A 15039-nucleotide genomic window follows, 5' to 3' on the forward strand; every position below is an offset into this window, starting at 1 on the left:
TGGTTGCTACCTTTTTTGCAGTGGTGCCCTGTTATTCATTAATCCTGATTAAGAGTTGTATTTATTTATATTAATAATCATATTAATCATTAATATTTTAACAATAACCAAATTCTAGCATTACAAATCCTAACACGTCATAGATAGATTTCTTTTAATGTGGGAGAAAAAAAAGGTGGCCTCGCTATAAGTGATGCTATAATGCTTTGTGAGTAGCTAGCAGACAAGGCACTTTCAACAGCTTTTCTCCATCATTGCAGTTAGAAAATACTTTTGTTTTAGGCCTAACCATTTGTTGAAACTAGTTTAGCTTGGTGTTGAACTTTCTGCTCAGAAGATGCTCCCTTGGTTAACTAAGCAGCAAGCTTTAATTTTCTAGGGAATTCAATGCCAAAAACACAAGATAACACCAACAAAAACTTTTAAATGTGGAAAACAAGCATTGTTGTCTCAAGATTGTGTGATCAATATGTTGAAATCCTAAGAAAAAACAGAAATAATTCCAAGATAAACAAATCCTTTTAAATGAGAAACAACCCTTTATGTCTTTGGATATTGATATAAATGAGTCATTTTAAATTGGTAAACTATTGTTAATATCTCAAGAAAAAGAGATCAATTAATCCTTTTTAGCATGAACACAAGCATAATTATCTGAAGACAGACATAAAAAATTTATCTGCCACAGAAAAAAACTGCAATAAATTCTGTATAATAGGACAACCAGTAGAGTCAAGACAATGTGATAACTCAAACCAGATTACTTTTTTTGAGATAGATTAGATGTTTATAAGATAAATTAAGTCAGTGTAATGTGAAAACTTGCCTTGGTATCTTGAGGTGAGGTCAGTTAAACCGTTCTAATGGGAAAACCAGCAAATCATCTTCAGAAAATGAGGTAGATGAGGCATTAACCAATGAAAAATCCTGAAACACATTTGTATTTTGGGGACAACCACCATTGTTAACTTGAGAAACAGCAATAAATAAATCCATAACAACTTGAGATAGTAAGATAAGGAGTTGCATTCTCCTGGAAACAATCAGATATTCACAGTAAACTTAAGTAAATAAAATGTAGGAATACATTTCTATTCAGGGCTTCCATATCAAAGGGACTATCTATATTCAAAGTGCTGACCTAACCATCAGTTTAAATGTTGATTTTTGAGCTTTGGTTGAGGCAAACTCCCCCACAAGCACATCTCTGTCACTGAAGTATACATTTTGATTTCTGATGTGTTGAGAGTCGTGCGCATGCTGAGAATTTAAGTTCCCCTGCTGTACTTGAAGAATGAAGTATGAACACAGTCTGAGATTTGAAAGCTGCTTCACTATGGCCAATTTGAGTGGAAAGCTTCAGTGTTATCTGATGAAAGAGCACATCTGCATCAGTCAGCCCATGAGCCCCCTCTTCTCCACTTCTCCCCCCACCGGAGAGTGCGCATCTGCGTCTGGATCCTCTGATGGTCGGAGCTTGCTAATGGAGATGGATTCAGGCAGCAGTGAAGACCCAGCAGCCCTACTCTCAGCTTGGCCGCATCATTTCTCTCCCTCTCTTAATGTGCTGGTTCTCTCCTCTGAGGCTGTTGGGTGGGTTGTAACTTGTCTCCTGACACCCCCCACCTCCCACCTCCTCCTCCTCCTTTTGCCAGTGAAAACATCTGCCCCCCTACAGACTCCTGTCTGACAGCTTGGAGGATAGATGGAAAGTTCTCATCCTCTGCCGCAAGCTGTTTTGTATTCAAACCATCTCCTTGTTAAGTCTCCCCTACAGACAATGGTTTTGTTGTGTTGTAGCCAAAGGCTAAGTGAGCTTATGAGTTGGCCGGAGAGTCTAGTTACAGCATGTTTTTAGTGTGGGCTGCCTCAGCATTTTGTAGCTAGAGATTCAGGTTTTTTTCCCTGGTTTGAGCTAATTGAAGCTCCGGTTGTGAGCTTGTCAGAGTCGGCTGCCCTCGCTAACTGATGGAGGTGATCAGGCATTCAGTGTGGGGGAGCCCAGTGAGCTTAATAGAGTAGAAGCTATTGGTCAGTCTTTACATAATCAGATGGTATTGACATTGGTAGAAAGAACGTCAATAGCCATGTTTGTGCTGACACTAGCTTATAGAGCTCAATCTTCAATAGAGATTAGATTTTCTTCTCTGAAAGACTTTGTGTCATGTTTATTTGTGTGTCTGTCTGCTTAATGCCAAACACTGTAAATGTATGTGTGTGTTGGAGGATAAACGTTAAATAGGATTTGAAAACTCTGCTTCTAGGAGGATGAATATTCACTCACACAGTATATCATATAGAAGAGGGAAGATGACTGTACTTTATTATCATACTTTAAAGGCAAATTATGTCCAATTTCTGCACTGAAATACCTAGAATTAAAAAAAGATACTGCTCTTAGGTTATATAGTTCATAGTTAAGTGCTTAAATCATCTTGGATATTTCCAACAGTTTTCAAAGTTGTGAAGGTGTGAGTCTTGTCCCTGCTGCCACAATGACAGAGCAGCTATCACAGATGTGTAAATGTGAGAAAGTAAATGGACCTACTTGCTGATTGGTTGAGAGTGCGAGGCAATCAGCTGGTAGTGAGCTGATTTCAGCTGGACTTCCTAGTCCTGCATTAACCCTAAGGTTCATTATGTGACATTCATCCATGAAATGGAAACTCTGGTTTTAGTTTATATACCTTAGTTTATATACAAACAGTGCCACACTCCTCCGCTGGCTTTGCTAACCCCATTCTCGCCTCTGTTACACCTCTGTCACTGTCACAAAGGGGGTCCCCTTATTACGCCACTGTGACGTTCATAGTGAGGCAAAATATCACAGGGGTGTAAATATCATGCATTGAAATGGCACTGTAACAAGCCTAGAGATAAATGACACATTTCCACCTCCCCCGTATACAAAATTTAAGCCAAAATACCCCCTGCGATGAGTGCGACATATTTTGCAGCTAGTGTCATTTTGAGCCAAATTTGCACAGCAAAGACTGTGCCACAGTTTTCAAGTCCCACACTTCCTCTAACCAAGAGACATATTAAAATGAGCTCTAAAGAACAAGGTCCCACACTTCCTCTAACCAAGAGACATATTAAAATGAGCTCTAAAGAACAAGATTCCTCTGGTTAGCAAAGTCCACAGTCGAGCAAAGGCTTACATTGGTTTAAAGTGCATTCTGATGGTTATGGAAAGTTAACTGACTCCTGTTAGTGAGTGGAGTTGCAATTACTCTTACCTTTTCTTCTCTATTCTTCTATTCACAGGGCCACATTTGTCAATGAAGCTGCCTACCAGCTGGTATCTCCTACCTCTTGAAATATCATCATAGGGCTTGTCTAATCTAAACTTCTCAGAAACATGAACACCTGGGCATAAATCTGCATGAGGGCTAACTATAGAGACAGAAAACAAGTCTGAGAAACATTTATTATATGTGTATTTTAATTTCGAAGTTTACCCAGTGTCCCATCTGTTAACATGGAGGAGGTGGAGCTTATAACCAGGACTGCAGCCAGATAAAGGGGAGAGATCCAAGTGTTTTTGTGTTGTTTTTAGAAGCTGTACTGTGGTAGGGACTTATACAGATAGATCAGCATATTTCTCTTATTATGGACCTACATTGTTAAAAAGCTGAAGCTAGTTGTCTAAAAATTTGCAGGGAGAGGAGACTGAAACCTTTCCTTTTTTATTAGGGTGAAAAAGTAGACATGGCAACCACTTTTAGCCTTCCTCATATCTCTCACTGAATTCATATATTGTAGCTGCACTACTTGGTTGCTGTGCTAATAGCTCTTACATCAAGGATAGGATCAGATAGATTGTAAAAATACACATTATAAGTCTTGGTTAGTGTGGTGATTCTTCTTTAACTGGATGTGTGAAAGATGAAGCCATAAGAGTGACAGACAGGAAGAGAGATGTCGACTCTGGCTCCAGTGCTAGCTGTTACTTTACTTCGCGCCAGCTCGTCTTCTGGCGACCTTCTCCTTCTGTGTGCCAACCGTGCCCCTGAGCCCTGCGCCTGAATATGGATGCCCTGCTCGCTTAAACACCATGCCATCGCTCCTCCTCTTCCTCCTTCGTCTCCAGCTCAGATTCAATTTTCTCTCACCTTATTCATCACCTTCAGGTTTTTTTTTTTGTGGTAGGGCGAGAAACTTTTGAGGAGCATCATTTTTGTTCTACTGCTTTTACTTGTTAATCTCTCTCCCACCAGTCTTTTTCATCACTCCGTCTTTTCCCCTTGGATGTCTCACTTGCTCCACCCTCCCTCCACCTCTGTCCAGCCCTTTTTTGGTATTCTGGCAGAGCGCTTGAACTCCCGCCACCCCAGCCGACTCCGCTGAAAGAGCGAGTGCCAGAGATCTGACCTGCAGTTGATTCTCTGCCAGAGCAGGTCTCCGATGCCCCAGCAGAGACCGGCAGCATGGCGTTAGCTGAGCTCAGCACACAAACCCTCATCATGATGTGCACAATCACACATGCACATTCACATGCTCCTCACAGTAACGGGGTAAGCGCTAAAGAAGTCACACCTCTCCTTCTTTTTCCCTCTCAGGCTGCTGGAGCTTCTTTTCAGCGTTTCCTCTCACCTCTTCTCAACTCTTCCTCTTGGCTCTCTTCCTCCCTCCCTGAAAAAAGTCTTACTCTCATGCCAACCTCTCTCCTCACACCCGGGTTTAACTTCACATATATGGCCACGGGGGAAGTCCTCACTCATCACTGCTAGTCTTGTTTCATACCCAAATAACACAACTTCACAAGGAGGTTCTCCGCCTAGGGGGCTCCTTCACAGTCTCACATGCTAGGTCTTATCAAAAATGTTTAAAGGACATGAAAAAGAAGGTGAAAGGCAGAAAGAAGAGATGAATCCAGGTACTAACTTTAGTTCTTTGTGTTTACCCAGCCATCAAGTAAAGTTTGACTCTTCCAAGTGATCTTTGGTGTAAAATCCTCTGCTTTCTTTCAACACTCTGAAACGTCTCCTGTTAGCAGAATAATGAATAAAATCAAGCATACTGAAAAAGCAGGATGCATAGCTTTGTAAATTTTGCACATCAGCTTACATGCGTACTTCAGTGTGGTTGTGTGTTTGCATGGTGATTCCTGTCAGCTTCTCCCTGCACACAGTCTCCGGAGGCTGGGGATTACAGTGAAGGACCCCCCTGCATGAGCAGTGGTGGGAATAACTGCATATGCACTGCACTTCTTCACCAATCCCCTCTTCGGCTGCCTGCTCCCTCTGATCCAAACAGGGGGATTTGACACGGGATCTTACAGCCGTGTTGACACTTCATCTTAGCGGTCTCCCGCTGCGATCTGTCAGCAGATCTCCTGTCGGATCTCTGCGCACGAGCAGCCTGGAAAGAAAGGTGTTTGAAATGCAGGGGCTAGACATGTAGTGTGCACACGCTGCAGGTTGATGAAGCCAAGAGGGTATGACCTCTTGGTGTGCGGGGATTCAGAGTCTTATCTGAGTCTTTGACCTCTTCCTGTCCTTTAAGCCTGTCATCAAGTTTTCAACACTTTTATCAGGTTACATCAACACATCAGAACATCTTGAGATAATATTGATTGCAAACTTCTTGTATACAAGAAAGAGAGATTGTCATGTCAGTTTAAACCATAGACTGAAGAAAGTGTTTGACAAAATCTGAGTGACTTCAGCCATTTGCTTACTGAAAGGGCTCTTGAAGCCAATCTTCCCCAGATTGAAATGTGACTTCCACTGCTTTTGCAGCCAGCCTAAGGTGGACATTTGAGGAAGGGCAGTATTTCTTAACTTTGGAATTCACTTCATTTGTCAACCAAGGAGGTTGTAGCATAGTTGAAATTACATTTTGAATCACTAAAGGTTGTTTGACATCTAAGAATATAATCTTTTAATCACTGACTGTCTTAAATCGGTACCAAAGCTTTTTGGATAATCTGCCAGACCAATTATCAGCGCAGATACTTGGTCCTCTCCAATTTTTTTTAGTCTACATAATTAATACTGCTTCTCACATCATGTTATATGACTATTTTGCATGCTCACATTACCACTGTGGTTTCTAAATTATGGGTTTTTCTTTATAGAAAAAAATATCAAGATGTATCTCATGTAATGCTATTCAACTGAAAACATATCCCTTTCATATTTCACGTCTTATTTTATATTCTAAAAGGGAGGTCCCTAGGCAAATGGTTTTAAAGTTGATAAACCACAAATTGAAATTCAACTAGTCCTCTGTAAGAGCTCTAATAAAACAGTAAAAATGTAGCACAATTTGTTTGAAATTCTTAGCTGGTACCCAGCGTAATTTGGCTTGCAGAGTGAGGCTAATGTTAGGAGTGTGTCCTTGCAGGGTTAACATCCACATACCTGTGCTCCAATCCATACATTTTTCCCTCCGTTTTCTAGATCAAAATACTGCCAGATGCATCGCTCCTGTAAAATGCTATCTGTTCACTGTGCTTGTTTACATCCAGGTAGTAGAGCCGGATTAGAAGGCCCAATAGACAAGTCTATTACTCTGTTTAGTGGCACGAATCTGTGTCACAGCTTAGAAATTACAGTTGAAACCAGACATTTACATATACTGTATATTGAAACACATCACCTTTTTTTTCTCACTTTCTGACATTAAAACAGACTAAACTTTTCCTGATTTAGGTCAAGTAGGATCACCAAAATTATTTCTATTTGCTAAATGCCAGAATAATGAGAGAGATCCTTTTTTAGAGAATGTTTTATTACTTTCTTCAAAGTCAGATGTTTGCATATACTAGGATTACTATGCCTTTAAACAATTTGGGAAAGCCCAGCTGATAATGTCATGGCCTTAAGCTACAATTTCCAGATGCCTAAAGGTGCCACATTCATCTGTTCAAATAATGAGACGCAGCTATTAACACCATGGGAATGTCCAGCCATTGTACTGTGTCCCAAAGATGAACCTGCTTTGGTGCCAAATGTGTGTATCAACTCTCGAACAGAAGCAAAAGACCTTGTGAAGAGGCTGGCTGAGGCTGGTAAGAATGTCATTATCCACATCGAAACAAGTCCTGTACCAACATGGCTGAAAGGCCACTCTGCGAAGAGGAACCCATAACACCAAAAGCAACCAAAAAGAAAGAGGAAACAGATTACAGTTTGCAAATGCACACAGGGACAAAGACCTTAATTTTTGGAGACATGTCCTGTTGTCTGATGAAAGTAAAATTTAACTGTTTGGCCATAATGAACATCGCTACATTTGGAGGAAAAAGGGGGAAGCTTGCAAGCCTGAGAACACCATCCCAACAGTGAAGTACAGGGGTGGCAGCATCATGCTGTGGGGGGGTTTTGCAGCAGGAGTGACTGGTGCACTTTAAAAAATTGATGGCATCATGAGGAAGAAATTATCTAGAAATATTGAAGCAACATCTTAAGACATCAGCCAGGAAGTTAAAGCTTTGGCGCAAATGGGTCCCCGCAATATTAGCTACAAAGGGGCTTAAGGGAGACAAGGTCAGTGTGTTGGAGTGGCCATCACAAAGCCTTGATCTCAATCTTATAGAAAACTCATTGGCAGAGCTGTTGACATTTAGTCTGTGTACTGTAGGAATTAGACACATTGGCATCATTGGGTCGCTGTAGAGGTTAAAATCAGAAGTCTCAGACAATTCACACCTTGATATGAACAGTACAACCCTTTAAATAATGCATCTATCTGTATGCCCCCTGATAAATATGGATGGATATCTTCCTTCTCACTTGACAACATAAATACAGTTAATATACCTTCTTTAGACTGGGGATTTATCCCTCTTACACTTCATGAGTGCTGCCAGATAAACAATGATCAACCTCTCCTGGTAATTTTAGTGATTGTATCTCCAGTTTTTTGGTTTTGCTCTTGCTCTTTGCCATCTCAATCTAATCATGCAGATACATGATAACACCATTTGAGGAGGTTCTGATGTCAATACAAATGAAATGAAATGGCTTGAAGGATGGATTGGTTTCTAGTGGTTCCTTTGAAGCTTTGGCCCATTTTTCTCATTGGTTTGATGACACTCACATTCAAAACAACAGGACATATAATCAGGCAGATGCAGTTTAAAGCTCCAGCCTTAGTCATGTGGAAAGACATGTCTCTTCTGATAGAGATGGACAAAAAAGTGTCTTGTCTCAGCTGAAATCCCAGAGCAGTGCCCTGGGAGGCCTAATCGTCTCATTAACAAAATGGTGTATGATGTAATTTCTCCGCAGAATGGTGTTATATCCCTCAAACAGAGCTCAAGTTGCTCGAAGGATTTATGTCCCAATGCTTTTTTTTTCTTTCTTTCTGCAATTAGCTCTAATTTGCTGTGATCTCTGCAGCAGTCCCAGCCTGGAGTCATTCTCCTTTGACCTTGTATGTGCGTGTTTATGACTGTTAGGTGACTGGAGATAGCTGCTGCCGCCCCCACAGCATGACTATCGTATACACAAGAACTCTGGCACCTTTTTTCCTACATCTTTGTAGTGCAACCAAGTGTTACAGAATCCTTCCTGCCACTGTCAGAGATAATTGGCACTCCATAAACACATGATAATTGGACTGCTTTGATCCCTGCAATTTCTCACTTCTCGGCCAAAGAGGCGCAGCAGTTCTGTCTCATGTTTACCACTCGTCTTTATGTGGCAGCGAGCGAATACACAGAGAGAAAGAGGCAGAAAGAAAGAGAGATACTCTTTTTCTTCTGAAGTGTTAAAAGCCCCCTGCAGGCAATACTTCCTGCTCCTGGCCCTCTTTCGCCATTGTTCCTGCTCTGCTTATGGCCGTGACTCATTACTAACTTTCTCTTTCGCACACATGCAGGGCTAAATCAGGTTGTGAAAAGTCTCCAAATAATCTTGTTTGTGTGTGTTTTTGTTTGTTCAAGAAGGCGGAGAGCATGGAGAGTCGTCCTAGAAGAATCGGTGCTCAACTTTCTACTGGACAGACAAACCAAACCCCAAACTGTTACTCCTCTGTGAGGTAAGCCTTTTTAAAAAATCAGGTTATTTGTTCAACAGAGCTTACACAGTTCAATTTTAAGCCCCCCCCCTTCGAAAAAGAAAAATCCACAGCACAGGCTGCTCATTTCGAAATGATAATCCTGATTATATTGCGAGATCAGAAGTATTATTCATCAAATGAGATATTAAACCATTGCAGACAAACACTGATTTCTATTTTGAGCCACTGAAACCAGATCTTCACATTGGATCAGGCTGACTTGTGTGTACATTGTACACTGTTTGTGGTGTTTTTTTGCCTAACAGCCTCTTTATTCACTCATTGTATGTCCCTGTTAGTGAATAATGTATGGTTTTATTGGTACTACATCGCCTCTGGGTTAAGATCTCACTCTCTCCGTCTCTCTCATCGCTAACATGCGAGCTGATTGTCATTCAGCCGGTGCTGTGTCTTGGCTCCGACTCCTCTGATCCAAAGCGGGCTGCTGCTTCTGCTCCTCATTGAAAACTCCCTTGTTGTTTTGCAGCTGTAACACAGGGGGCAGCAGAGGTCAACTGTCCTCTCTCTTGCTGCCTCTCTCTGTTCGTCCTCTGCTTCTCATAAAGGAACGCAAAGCAGAGAAGAGGTTAAACTTTCCGGATATGTTAATGCCTTAGTTGTAATGCATGCACCCATAAATGTTTAAAAAGCGTGGCAGTGGCTGTTTAAAACAATTCTAATTAACCCTGCGGGTATGGAGGAGAGGCATGTCTTCAAGTTTTTTTTCTTTTTTTGCAGCAGAGCACTGTGCAAGTCTGTTTAAAGTGTTTCCAAACTGGGCTTATTGACAGAGGGATAGGAGGGGCAGTGCTGCTTCTCCAGAGCCATGTGGGATAGAGGGTAGTGCTTGTGTGTGGGAGTATCTTATGCATATATTGTGTGTTTTGTGCAAGGCGTGTCTCATTGGGATGTAAGTTTGAGGATGAGCCTCATTGCAGGGGGAGAAAGAGCTGGAGGAGGATTAAATTTTCTCACATTCACTTCCTGAAAAAAGGAAAGGGGGGGGGGGTTGCTAGTTCAAATCTCCTCCTTTCTATGAACATCCGCTGTACCTCTTTAGCTGGCCCTGCTCATGAACAAGCAAGGAGAGCAGAACCTGATTTATAAAGTGTATTTTGTTTTGTACACAAGGAGAAATCAATGTCCTTAATTTAAAAAGTGTGTACGACAAAGTAAGATTAAATGAAAGCAGAGATGAATAAAAAAGCTCAAGGAACATTTTCAATTTTTAAGATTTAAAAGGACTCCTATGGAAGTTTTTTAGTGTATACGTGCAGAGCATAATAACGTCAGTTTTACTATTTTTTAACCTCGGGGAAGATTGTGGAGAGCAGCCTCAGCTGACCTTAGAGGTCTGCAGAGTTCATACTCTGAAAGCAAATCACAGACCTGATATATGAGCACACATATATATACATATAAAAACATTAGGGCTGTCAGCATTAATTCATTAATCACCACTAATTATGGTCCTTACTGAGGAGCATTAATTTGTTTTGGTTTATTGTCCCTCTCAGCTTGTTTTAGTTATGCCACTGCAAAGTCCTAGTGATGTAAAATATATCCACTACTGCTCCTTAATAGGGATGATATCGAAATCTAGTACCATGTTGGTTTCAGTACCAGCACATCTTACGTCTTTCCTGTGTTCTTTTGGCATCTTTTTAAGATATAACTCTGAATCTTGTATGGTACTGAGACTGCTTTAACTCATTCTTGACTTTTATTACACTTTTTTTCTCTTAAAAGTTTCAAATTGGGCACTGTTTAGTAGGGGTGGGAGAAAAACTCAATACAGCATAGTATCGCAATATTTTGTCTGGTGATATATCGTATTGTCTAGTCTGCCAAGTATCAATTTTTTTCAAATTAATTGCTAATATGAACTGAAGTCTATGATAACAGACAACCAGTATGGCAGCACCAGGGAAAGGACATTAGGAATGCAAGCAGGGCATGAATGAGATGGACATGACACATGAGGTTTGCAAGAAGTGCTACATGAAAATAAAATACTGCGGAAATACAACAAACATGAAGGCAAGGCTAATACTAAATTCTCTAAAATCAACTAAAATCTACCTTTAAAAAGATTTAAAGAAACCAACTTAGGGAACAGATAGCAAAAAACAAAACAAAACAAAACAAAAAAATCACAGACTGTAACTTTCAGTGCTTTTCACATGGATAAAGTCACACAGGTATGATGGATTAAATGTATGATAGATTTTGAAAAGCCTTATAAATAAGAATATGCCAAAGATTGAGCCTACAAGTCGTCACAGAAGGCCAGTCTACTTGATCAATGACCGGCAGTCCTCAAGAATTCCAGCCATTTAGAACAACTACCGGACATTTGCTTTAATATTATTTTGCTGCATTAACAGCAGCAAAACGCATAAATTTGATATTCTGCGATACATCGATACAAGTCTGCGCTATACAGGAGAGAGGACACATTTTTATTTCCAGACCTGACCCAAAAGCGAGACAGTAGAATCCAAGCCAACAGTAAACCAGAGTAATTATTACCCTGTTATTAAAAACTGGTAGACACACCCTAGAAATGACTGCACAAAGACTTTCTCTTATTTTACTTTGTGTAAGTGGTTTAAAGTATCAAAATGAAAGATGCGTGCTTTTCCTTACACATGCACTCAGTTACACAATATACGCCCACGTTAAACTCATAAACAAAAACAATTAGCTTCACATCAGCACCGTTTGCCTGTTAGCACATTGGCCTCTACCATAACTTAGCAGCTTACAACAGCCAAATACCATCCTCCACTTACAACAAGGAAGCATCCAAACACATAACACATAACAAAAGGGCTCTGTTAACTGGACACTGCATTAGAACTCTACATTTCAAATGAAAAATTAGTCTTACCATCAGTTGTCCAATATCAGTCCTCAAGATGATTTAACTAACCTCTGCTAAAGCAGTAAATCCAACCATCCTGGTTTATTTGGACTAGTCCCGAAAAGACAAAAGCTCCACAGCAGATAGTCCAGTCCAGTCCTCCTCTCATTGATGGCTTATCCAAGACTGCTTCTGCTTATTAGCCAGGACATCCCGAGCATTAACAACCAGCTATGGGGAAGAGAGACAGAGCCTTCACTATCAGCTCCAAGCTCCATGCCATTCTGCACGATGTGATTCTGTGTTGACTACAGTCTAACTTTATCTGAGGATTGGTCATAGGTAGATTTATCTAAGTCCACTACAAATCTAGTTGGCATAGGCCTCTGTCTCTCTCTGCTGCTGCATCGGTGTTTACGACGCTCAGCTATGTTTCAGCCTCTTCATTACTTGCAGCGATGACTAACTCAAAATCCCTCCATACCGCTGATGATATTAAGCCTTTGGTTAACCAGGAAAACGTCACTTAGATTAACATTCTGCTTTACGAGAAAGTTCTGGTCAAACTTTTCCTGCATAGTCTCCAGCAGTACTGAGCACGCACAGAGAGATAGACTTGCTTTGAAGTCAATGTGCATACATAATTAGCCATGTGCTTTCCATCTGAGGAGATAACCCCAGCACTGCAGGACAGCAGGTGTAGTAAGATTAGTCTACTTTAGTCTACTAGTTTATATTAACGCATTCTCGCAACATATCTTCTGGGTTACACAAAATATAATATGCATGTATTCAGTATTTACTTATCTGGTCATTGTGATGTTTTCTGCTGGACATTTTGACTGGTTATATTTTTATCTGCCGGACTTCCGCCCTTTTTACCGGCCAATGACCGGCAAATGCCAGCTAACTGAAACTCAGGTATGGACGGAACATTACTGTAATCAATCAGAGGCATGAAAGTGGCAGAAACAAATCTTTTTCTGTACATCAAAAGAAAAACAAGACTTATTTCCTGGAATAAAATCCCAGCTGCAGCTTGAACTTCTTTACAAGTTCCTCAGTATGAAGCTTAAAAGACAGCGACTCCTCAACCATTAATCCAAGATATGTTTAAGACAGTACAGACTTAGTCACATCACTCCGAGATGTAGGGACAAAATTAAGGTTCAGCTCCTATGTCTTTGAGTTTGAGTCTTTGAGTTTAAGATGGTAGAAAAATCCAAAATGATGCAAAAACTGTTTTGAATGCAAGAAAGTGACATTTGAAATTGCAGTTAAAGAAATAAAACAATTCTGAGATGAATCACAGTTTAAAAAATTGATCTTTTGACAACACTTATATCAATATTAGGGGAAATATTTACCTTTTCATTGTTCCCTTATTTCCTATTAATCCATACCCATTTCAGTGGTTAAGTTCATGTCATAGTCTTTGGTCTACCTGAAGTTCCTTTTTTTTCTTTCAAAATTAAACCAAATCTCTGTCCAAACAGGAAGTTAATTGTCCTTAGTTTAAGAAAAAAATTGTGAAAAAAAGCAAATCCAAACGTTTTACAAGCAAAGTAATATAATTTAGAAATATGAGGAATAATCACAATAAACCACAGAAAGTTCAAGGTTAATAGCTGTCAGAGGTGGGGTTGCCATCGAGAGGTTTGGGACATTCCCAGATGGCCGACTCATTCCATCCTGAACCAGCTAGCGGCCTGTAAAAAGATGTTGTATGACTGCTGTGAGAGCCAGTCTGGCCCAGAGCAGACAGCGGCTCAGAGCAGAGCACTGCCTGTGAGACTGGGCCAAATACATTCAAAGTTGAGGGGGGATACAAGTGGGCCCTCCTTACTTGGACTGATTCTAATTTTTGTTGAATCTGATTGGTTCAAGGTGAAGTTGTGAAACTTCAATGTGTGAAATAGACCAACATTTTTCCACATCAGTGAGGTCAGTCTTGGTGAGACCATGTGACGGGCTCACTCTGGTAAGAGCAGGAGAGATGGACAGGTAGGCCCACTGTGCACAAGAGAAACCACACAGCTGTTTGTCTCCTCCCCACAACTGGTGCGTGCATCGCAGGTTTATCTGCCTTTACACATTATGACACAACTATGACACAGTTGCGACCCGCAGCCAATAGAGCAGCCTGTTAGTTACATGGTAAGGTGTGTAGTGCCGTCAGCCTCACAGTGATAGTCACATGATCAGCACCATGGACAGCGCTACAACACTGACAACAGTTTAGAGGATATTATTTTACTCTCTCACATCTGTTTACCAAATAAACAGGTGAGGCAGGAGAACAATTTATAATAATATTGTTTGATATGATGATGAACTATGTTAACCTCCTAATGAACACGTTATTTTGACAGCTCTAATCAAAGTCAGTCCTGAAAGAGTGTGTTTCTGGTTAAAAAATGCAGTATAGAAGTGCAGTACATAATGACTTGGGTAATGTAGAAGTCTGGCACTGGTTTCCCACCAACACGTGTGCAGTAGGGAGGTTGGGTCGGGTTAGCCTGGTGGATGTTGGTGAGAAAATGTGGAGAAAATGTTTGAATCTCTTTTTTCCGTGTGAAAGTGGAGCCCAGTGTTTACCGTCACAGACCTGGCTCCTCTCTCGTCCAGATGGTCTCGTCCTGCATCTGAGAGAGCCCCATTGCCCCAGAGCCCGACTCTCTCTCTCTCCCTCTCCTCTCCTCTCTCATCCCCTCCATCTTATCTCTCATTCAAACCCAATCTCCTCCTCCTCCTTTTTTCCTCTTTTCCTTTCATCTCCCACTGCCTCCCACACTGAGCATCACAGTTTCTTACTTTTATATTTTCTCTCCCACATGTCCTACCTCCCTACTTTTCCCTCAGTTCGTCTTTGCCCTCCTTCTCTCCTGTCTTTCTTACTCTTTTATTCCGTGTAATAGAGTGTCAAAGAGGCGCAAGGGCTATGAGGAGCAGCCAGATCGCTGTGGGAGGGGAGGATACTGGCTCAACCTCTCCTCCTGACCCTTTCAGTCCCCGTGCTTGGTTCTTTTTGCCATTGGAGACATTAGTGATTCAAATTTAGCACGGGGAATCTGGCTGTACGTCATGTCAGAGAGGGATTGAACAACACTGGCCGTTGCTCTCCCTCTTTTTGTCTCTCTTTCTCACTTTATTCCTGCCAA

General features: G+C 41.1%; 1 long non-coding RNA gene across 4 annotated transcripts in view; it reads left to right on the forward strand.

The window, feature by feature from the left end:
- The window catches only part of LOC121503741, a 120613-nt gene that overhangs the window by 79163 nt on the left and 26411 nt on the right, over window positions 1-15039 (forward strand). For 3 of the 4 annotated variants that reach the window (XR_005991383.1, XR_005991385.1, XR_005991386.1), the window contains exon 5: window positions 8897-8991. This is a non-coding gene — a long non-coding RNA (uncharacterized LOC121503741). The remainder of the gene's footprint in view (window positions 1-8896; window positions 8992-15039) is intronic. The other variant, XR_005991384.1, reaches the window with a different exon arrangement.

The sequence above is a fragment of the Cheilinus undulatus genome, linkage group 21 (assembly GCF_018320785.1).
Source record: "Cheilinus undulatus linkage group 21, ASM1832078v1, whole genome shotgun sequence".
In the NCBI taxonomy this organism is placed as follows: domain Eukaryota; kingdom Metazoa; phylum Chordata; class Actinopteri; order Labriformes; family Labridae; genus Cheilinus; species Cheilinus undulatus.